This window comes from Ipomoea nil, unplaced genomic scaffold (genome assembly GCF_001879475.1).
Source record: "Ipomoea nil cultivar Tokyo-kokei standard unplaced genomic scaffold, Asagao_1.1 scaffold1317, whole genome shotgun sequence".
NCBI classification, from domain to species: domain Eukaryota; kingdom Viridiplantae; phylum Streptophyta; class Magnoliopsida; order Solanales; family Convolvulaceae; genus Ipomoea; species Ipomoea nil.
In genome coordinates this window covers 734,184-743,856 of record NW_017617745.1, presented here as the reverse complement: position 1 = coordinate 743,856, position 9,673 = coordinate 734,184, and positions in this window count along the sequence as shown.

Here is a 9,673-nt window from a genome sequence, read left to right as displayed (position 1 = left end):
ACGGGGTACAACGGGACACGAGGAAATACAAAACCAGACCAAACATCATCACATATGTCCCGGTCCAGCGGGTGGAGTACCACCCGCCAGCTGCCCGCCGGTGGGGCGCTGGTTTCCAGCGGGTGGCCGGCGGGCACTCCCAGCCGACGGGGCGCTGGTTTCCAGCGGGTGGCCGGCGGGCACTCCCTCTGTCCGTCGGCTGCCTGCTGGAACCGTGCCCACGGGCAGCGGGTAGGTGGCGGGGAGTTAGTCCCCTCACCTATCCCCCACTGATACATGAGTAGTATGGTATTTTTCCCAACTCGGGAATTCATCAATTAACACCCAAAACAAGTCCAAACACATCCCAACACATACCAACAACAATAGGGAGTTTAAACACAACGAACCAAACCAAGAAATCAACACAATCAAATCCTAGATTCATGCTCCTAAGACTCAAGACTCAATTCTCACTTATGCAAGAACATCAAGAAACGTAAGAAACCACATATTGATCCTAGAAAGGGCTCTAGACAAATCAAAATACGAGGACGTCAAGATTATCTCATAAACATCAAGATTATCGTATACACATCAAGATTATCATATAAGCATCAAGATCAACACATAAACATCGAGATTATCACATAAACACAATATAAACCCTAGGCAAAGCTCTTTCAAGACTCAAGCACATAATCATATATCAATAGAGCCAATGAATAAGATATAGCGAGGAAAATAGGTTTTGTTGAGACATGGGTTACCTCTTTGCCTTAATTAATCCTCCCTTGGCTATTAAGGTTCTTCTCTAAGATTTCCATCTGATTGATCTCCCTAGGCTTGGTGGTGGGGAATCTCCCGGGAATATTTTCGTGTAATATAACTATGGGTGGTAAGGGTTCTAATTGCTTTCTAATCCCCTATTTATAGAGTTAGGAATTCTAATCAGAGTCTGAATAGTAAAGACCTATATTCTATTCCTAACAGGTATATAGGTCTAAGGTTCCTAATTTGAATCTGAATAGTGGAAGGTCCACTCTCTTTATTCCTAATAAGCTTAAGACTCTAGTTTAGGCAAGGGTCCACGATCCATGGTGGACCACATTAATTAATTAAAGGGAATCCTAACCAAATTAAATCATTTTTAATTATTATTAACAGAATTAATTAAATAATTAATCCAGGATTTAAAAGCCGTAACGCGGGGTGTTACACCCTACCCCCCTTACAGGAAGCTTTGTCCCGAAGCTTTAGAATTCATTTTCTAAATAACGAGTCAAAATTAGTACGGTAGTTCATGAGGACACATTTTACGGGGAAAGATACGTAGATATCCATCTTACATACACTGGGTTTTGGGAAGGATTTGGTTAAAAGGATAAAGAGAGCGAAGGATTTTAAGTTTTTAACTCGAGGGTAAGGTTAATTAAGAATAGGACCGAAGTTTTCAAAGTTGCAACTTAGGTAATATGGTTGCCTCCTTGTATGGATGGAATCATTTGAAATGAGGAATCAAGAATGAGTTTGGAAGGGTAGAAAGGGTTTTCTTCAACAAAGTGGCATTTGAATGACAAAGGAGGGGAAGAATTCGGCTAGAATAGGGTTAAGGATTCTCAACTTTGAGTGATCATTATGGATTGAAGCCCCGATTCCGACGTAATGACGAATTGATGATCCTCTTTCTTTAGCCTTGGTACTGATTGACTCTAGGATATTCGTTGGTCTTTTCTTCCCAAGCTAAAATCTTATCCATCTTTACCACTTTTGAAGGGGTTCCCGTGGTGAATTCCATGCATACTCCTCCCAAGCACTCAAAAGCCTTGACTGAGTCGGTTAGCTAAGCCAATCCTTAGGCCCCAACTCCCGATCCTTTCTGAGGTTTCTTAAGGGTCAAGGAACTTCGGGTTGACTTCCTGGACTTATTTGAATTTCATCTCTTCCTTGGTAGATGAGATTCTTTAGCAAGACTTCATGTCCTTCCCGGAATTTGGTTTTGTTGCGCCCTTTTGGTGATGCTTTTAGTAGTGGAAGCACTTAACACACTTCCCTCCTTAAAATGCAGTCGGTTGCTGATTCTTGTTGTGAAACGACTTGGCGATCCTTGCGAGTCGTTCTACTTCTTTATTTGATCTTTAGGGTAATTGAGGTCTGGATACCAGAGTGTTCCTTACACTTTCCTTGAACGTGCGATCCTAGGGTGGATGTACAAAACCTATGATAAGAGATGTCCCTTAGGCTCTAACCGTCTTCTTTTGTTCTTCTTGGGCGAAAAAGATGTCTCCTTTATTCTACACGGTTCGAGGATTTTTGGTAAGGTACACAAAAGGGCTAGGGACTGGAATGGGCTCGTACCATAGGTTTCGATATTCTCGCTCTTTACAAAATCTTGGAGGAGTCCTTTTAATACTCAAATGTTAACCATGTTTGTAAGAAACCTGGTCTACCCTCAGTGCTTGACTTAAGGCCTCTGTAAGTTCTTGTCACAAGTTACCGACTTGACTCCTTGGTTTGCGCGATTCTTTTGTCAACCATTCCTAGTTGGTTGAATCGTAGAGTCCATTGTAACTTTACAACTAATGCAATTGATAGTTCCTTTTTTTGAAAATGTGGTGTGGGTCAAAGGTCGTTTACCAAAGTTAGCACCTTTGAGACGATCCATGGTTCCTTACCTAAGGATTCGCACATGCCCTTACTAATTTATCCATTGGTCGAGTTTTGTTCATAGTTATCAATCTTGAAGTCTTCATAGGGTAGTTGGCTACAATCCAACTTTGTCTTTTCTTGTCTTGGTTAGCAACACGCCTTCTTGATCTTCTTTAGGGTTCGACTTTTTCGTTCGATCGCGTTTTAATCCTTTAACGATCAAAACGCTTAGTGATGTATTTCTCTTTCTTGGAATACATTTGGTTGACTGCTCTTGTTGTCGCACGACGTTGGCGACCTTGTGTGCCGTATGTACTTCTTACGATATCTTAAAACTACCAAGGCCTTCACGCCGAGGTGGGGTCTTTACTGCAGCAAAGCTTGGCGTACGATACTCTCCATGCATCTTTCATTTCCGCCTAACATGTCGATCCCTACTTAACAACCGCCTTAACACTAAACCGACAAATACCAATTCTCACGCCATCTGCCACAGCAAGGGATTTACACCACTCGTGGGGTTCTAATAAGGATTCCAAAAGAGGGATATAAAATTAGTGATGGCAGTGGTTTCAAGCTCATAATGATTTAAGGTTTCCAAGGATGAATCAAAGAGTAAGTAAAGGCATAACGGGTGTTTAATTGCTTTCAAGGATAACCAAGGATTCGAGGCAAAGGTTTCCACAATTTTGGAATATCGAGATATTGGGATGCAAGGGCGAATGATATTTTAAGCTGAGGCAAAGGTTCACAAGTCAACATGTCATACTTATCTCGCATTAAAGATTAGGCAAGTGCGCTGTTCTTGCGTTACTTCACTTTCTTGCATTAGCGTTTTAGTCCTCTTTATAGGTGGTCTCCCACTTCTGTTACTCTTATTTCGGATCTGCTCCTGAACTCCCCGTTGTAGAAGCTGGATTTGGTAAAGGTCGGCGGTGCTAACGTAAGCCTCGTTGAGGGTCCTGGGTTTACTTACAGTTAAAGCCTTTCGAGTCTTGAAGTCGAGACCCTCCACAACTTCTCTACTTTAGTCGCCTTTGTGGGCACCAATTCAGGTGTGAAACGAGCTACCTCGAAGAATCATTTATGGTATTTCACCACCGTAGTTATCCCCTGTTTCAGGTGGAGGAATTCTTCGTACGTGGCTTCCCTTACATGCGCGGGTAGAAACGTCCCTGTAAACGAGCCTTCAGGGTTTCCCAGTTGAATCACGGTTCTTGCCTACAGGCAGGTCCCTCGTGAACCCACCAAAGATCAGTCTTATGTTCGAAGTAGAACGAGGCTAGTTCCACACGGCGTCCTTCCGGGCATTCCACTACTTCAAAGATCTTGTCGAATGTTCGGATCCATTCCTCGAGGGTCATAGGATCTTCTTCCCCTGCGAAGATAGGCGGGTGATGGCTCGACGACCCACGTCTAGGTTCCCGTTCGGGGTGGTCGATTGTTGTTATCAAGGTTGGCGTTGCTCAACGTCTAGGTGACCTGAGTCAACTGTTGTAGGTTCTGGGTTTACACCACTCATGGGATTTTAATAAGGATTCCAAGGGAGAGGGGTATAAGATTAGGGCAACGGCAATGATTCCGATGCTCCTAACAATTTTGGGTTCCCAAGAATTCGAGTTGGGTACAACAAAGGATAAGCAAAGGCATAATGGATGTCAGTTGTTCCCAAGAATAACCAAGGGTTATAAGACACGATTTTAATGAAATAGAAATATCAAGTGAATGGATTCGGAGATTAATAGTTCAAACGAGGCAAGGGACGGAATGGGCTCAACTTACTCCAAGGATTAACCAACAGCGTCTGTTCGCCCGCTGCTTCATTTCCTTATATCAATAGACGTCCTAGTTCTCTTTTCCTTTTCATCTCTGCCGTAATCTCTTCGTATCGAGATAAATCAGCTTACCAGGAGATGAATGCTACTTACTCGAATCGGGGGTCGTGGTGATTGAATCCAGGTTGAGAGTGAAGCAGGTTATCTTCTTCCGGTTGACCGCATGTCCAGATGTAAATGCCACATCTTAACTGCTCTGCTTTAACAGACATTCGAGTCTTCCTTCTCTTTAGTCACAGTCTTTATTAAGTCTTTGTCAGGACTTTAGAGGGAACCAGAACGAGGCGATTTACCGAGTAAGTGTACACTACTTGGTTACGGAGGTAAACTTTCCTACTTACCTGGTGTCTTAACTAAAAGGGCTAAAGCTGAGCAAGGAACAGGTATAGGAAACTAAATTGAAAGCGATAAACTCACAACCTCACCGCGCGTCCTAAGATTATTAAGTCCTAAGTACTTAAACACCTAGAGTTAAAGATTAATGTCCTAAAGTCTTATCTTAAAGACATTGTCCTAGGGACGAACTTAGGCTCTGATACCAACTGTAACACCCCTAATTTTTGAAACTTTTAAAACTTAGATAATAAAGGCAATTCCATTATAAGTCTCCAAACAGAACATAAACTAAGCATTATAGTCGGGGTGCTATGCCACACCTAAGCTAAAGAACTCGGATGCACAGGCTAAACTAACCAACAATGCATAAACTATAATTAACATCCCAATACGACTCAAGGCACGCAGGCCACCTCATCAAAAGCTAGTACTATCTAAACGAAGTCCACGAATCCAACTAGCGCGCTCCGAAGCTACTCATCTATACCTGAAAGCCAAATAATATATGTTCAGCGAATAAAGCTGGTAACCCACTCCAACACGTTAAGTACAATATAGGTAGATATAAGAAACTCATTTTAAAAATGGAATACATATATAATCCTGATTAACTCTAATTTAAATCCGAGGACAGACTCAACAAGCAATACCAGATACATTCAATATAATTAAACCTAAAGATTCTAGCATGCATCCTAAAGTCTCAAGACTACGCAATACAAACAATATCAATGCCCAGATACCATCACAGACAAACAATCAACAATAAGACACGCATTGGTGCCCACACATATGGTGGTTCCACAGGACCATTCACATGACCCGAACCTTGAGTTCCATTGCCAAGGGATCGGTGCATATAGCTCTGACATGACCTCGCAGCACTTTAACTTGTACCGCAGCACAAGGAAGAACCAAACGATTAATCGCAACCAATCAATGAACCGCAGCTCATTATTATCATATATGTTTTATCGCAACCAAACTATGGACCGCAGCCCTATTAATATATATGTTTGATCGCAACCAAACGATGGACCGCAACCCTATTAATATATATAACAGCCGATTGTTCTCAACCAATCCAACTGCCTATATAGCCGACCGGTCTCAACCGATCGGGTTAATACCTGGTTGTTCTCAACCAACCAGATAGTCATTATAGCCAATTGATCGCAACCAATTGGGTCATCATGCACAACAACATCGAAGCCCATCACAAGCAACCCACATTAACACATAACAAGTGGGAATCATCAGGGAACACGTAACCCAACATAACCCATCCATAACAACGACATTAACACACTCATGACACTCCAACGGGATCATACAACTACCTCCTAGGCCAACGGGATACCAATTCAACTCGCATGCAATACACAAGACTCTTTTATCGTACGAACGGTACCCGATACATCAAACTAAACTCACAAACACCAAACGGGGTACAATGGGGCACGGGGAAACACAAAACGAGACCAAACATCATCACATATGTCCCGATCCTGCCCGCCGGTGGGGCGCTGGTTTCCAGCGGGTTGCCGGCGGGCACTCCCTTTGTCCGCCTACTGCCCGCTGGAACCGTGCCCACGGGCAGCAGGTAGGTGGCGGGGAGTCAGTCCCCCCACCTACCCCCCACTGATACATGAGTAGTATGGTATTTTTCCCAACTCGGGAATTCATCAATTAACACCCAAAACAAGTCCACACACATCCCAACACATACCAACAACAATTGGGAGTTTAAACACAACGAATCAAACCAAGAAATCAACACAATCAAATCCTAGATTCATGCTCCTAAGACTCAAGACTCAATTCTCAATTATGCAAGAACATCAAGAAACGTAAGAAACCACATATTGATCCTAGAAAGGGCTCTAGACAAATCAAAATACGAGGACGTCAAGATTATCTCATAAACATCAAGATTATCGTATAAACATCAAGATTATCATATAAACATCAAGATCAACACATAAACATCGAGATTATCACATAAACACAATATAAACCCTAGGCAAAGCTCTTTCAAGACTCAAGCACATAATCATATATCAATGGAGCCAATGAATAAGATATAGCGAGGAAAATAGGTTTTGTTGAGACATGGGTTACCTCTTAGCCTTAATTAATCCTCCCTTGGCTATTAAGGTTCTTCTCTAAGATTTTCATCTGATTGATCTCCCTAGGCTTGGTGGTGGGTAATCTCCCGGGAATATTTTCGTGTAATATAACTATGGGTGGTAAGGGTTCTAATTGCTTTCTAATCCCCTATTTATTGAGTTAGGAATTCTAATCAGAGTCTGAATAGTAAAGACCTATATTCTATTCCTAACAGGTATATAGGTCTAAGGTTCCTAATTTGAATCTGAATAGTGGAAGGTCCACTCTCTTTATTCCTAATAGGCTTAAGACTCTAGTTTAGGCAAGGGTCCACGATCCATGGTGAACCACATTAATTAATTAAAGGGAATCCTAACCAAATTAAATCCTTTTTATTTATTCTTAACGGAATTAATTAAATAATTAATCCAGGATTTAAAGGCCGTAACGCGGGGTGTTACAGGTAGGGTGTATGTTTGGTGGGAGTAATGGGTAGGATTCCCAAAATCATAATATTGAGAGTTCATCATTTCAAGTCTCCTAAAATCACAAGATTGGGAAAAAAATTTTGCAACCACAAGAAGTTGCTCACAAGTATATGAACAAGAAAAGAAATAAAAAAACAAACAGATATCAAGATTCAAAGCGTCAAACTTCCTCACTATATTACAAACTCAACAAGCTATCGTTTACCACTCCCCGGCAACGGCGCCATTTTGATCGGAACGCTTTTTCTCTTACGGTTCTCATTTTATAAAGTGTCGTCAAAAGATTTTGGTGTGCAAGGGTCGTGTAAGGATGTAAGGTTTAGATAGGAATAAAACAGGGAGTGAGAATCACCCCGAGTGTCGTACTCAAGGAGTGATAAATTGGATGTGTTGAGTGAGTGATATGGTGAGGATTCTTAGGCTTATAGATTCTTGGTCAAGGGGTTGCATTAACAAAGTAGGATTTGCACTGGAAAATAAGAAAGAACTAGTAAAAGTAAATCAAAAGAAAGAAAGATGGGTTAGGATTGCGTGCTAATTGTATTGTGTAGTTGACTACTCCAAAGGTTGGGCAATGATTACGGGTTGTGGCATAGGTCAAGAGGAATGGCTTGCCAGTACGTAACGCTAACGCGAAACCTCTCGGTATATACGCCTCCCGTAGGAATTCTCATCCTCTGCGAGGCATTTTAACAAACACCTTGCATACATTCCTTTCCGAGCCTTGCCCTCTCGGATCTAGGACGGGAAATGCAAGATAAGGGGTTTAGGATTATGTCTCAATCTCTTGACAACATAATCCTTACTAAACCTACAAGCATGTGGTGCACTCACATACAAGAGTCATTATAAACATTCATCTTCCAACAAGACATTTAAGCCAACAACATTCAATCATAAAAATATCACAAATCAAATCAAGTCAACCAACACAATGACAATATACACAATAATCCTAACCTCTAGAATTTTAGCCAACCATCACTAAGACCAAGATCAAGCAATTGCAAAATAAGCAAAACAAGATCTAAGAAATTAAGAGTAAGGAATAGATTTCACCCAAATGCAAGTTAGATCTCTTCAATGATAAGTGAAAGATGAAGATCCAAGCTACAAAAGACTCCAAATCTTCAAATCTTCTCGCAAATCAAATGGAATTTGGCTAAAACCTAGAAAGAGAAAATAAAAACTACTCTAGATCTAAAATTTCTCTAAAAACTTCTCTCTAGAATTTTGTTGTCTCCCTTAGCAAATGAACATATTTTTCCTTAAATTGCTAGGGTATGCAGTTCGGCCTCCCAAATAACTCCCTTCTGCGCTTAGCTTCATTCGGCTTCCTTAATTCGGATTTACACTAGCTTTTACGCTGTGAGACCTTCGTAAATTGGGAATATCTCTCCTTTGCTTTTGCCTTGTTCTTTTCATGCCACTCTTACGTCGTGAGGCTGGCGTAAATGGGAAATAGTTCTCATTTCTTCCTTCTTTCATGCGTGGCCACAGCGTGTGTGGTCCTTGTATGCACTATTTTCTTGGCTTTGCTCTTTTTATCATCTTTTGCCACTTTTCCGTCCAAAAACACCTAAAAACATGTAAAATTAGGAAGGTATTTCCGTACCAAACCACGCTTCTAGGATATTTTACTCTAAAAAGTAAGACTTTCATATCAAAACATCCACAAAAGACTCCTAAAAACTAACATGTTTTGACGCTTATCAGTTTCCATCAAAAAAATAAAATAGGGCTTCTTACGAGACACAAGGTCCACAACTTCACGAACTATTCATGGATTGCCCAAGTCACGATAGTTCCAACTAGCGGTACTCATGAGGACAGGCGGGTCTGGGGACTAGAACCCGCCAATAACAAGTTTTTTGACCCTGCATCAATCATAGCCACATCGCCACTGCCGGTCGCGTGACGTCTACTGCCACTGCCGGTCGCGTGACGTCTACTGCCACCGCCTGAACTGTAACACCTCACTTTTCTTAAACTTAATTAACAAATTTAACCTTGAAAGATAAACTAAGGCAGCGGAATAAACTTACTAAACAAGTTTAATAGAGGTGTCACCGCCACAATCACCCTTCATGGTGATTGCATAGGCAAAGGTTAAACAAACTAATCATTAAAGTCTACTGACATCAATCAAACTAGGGGATAAGACCCCGGTGTCCAGCACCATCAAAACAAGGGTAGTCAACTACAAATATCAAAAACAAACATCAAGAGTTTAGACTACAAAAGCTAACTATGCTAATCTAGTTTAACTCGTACTCT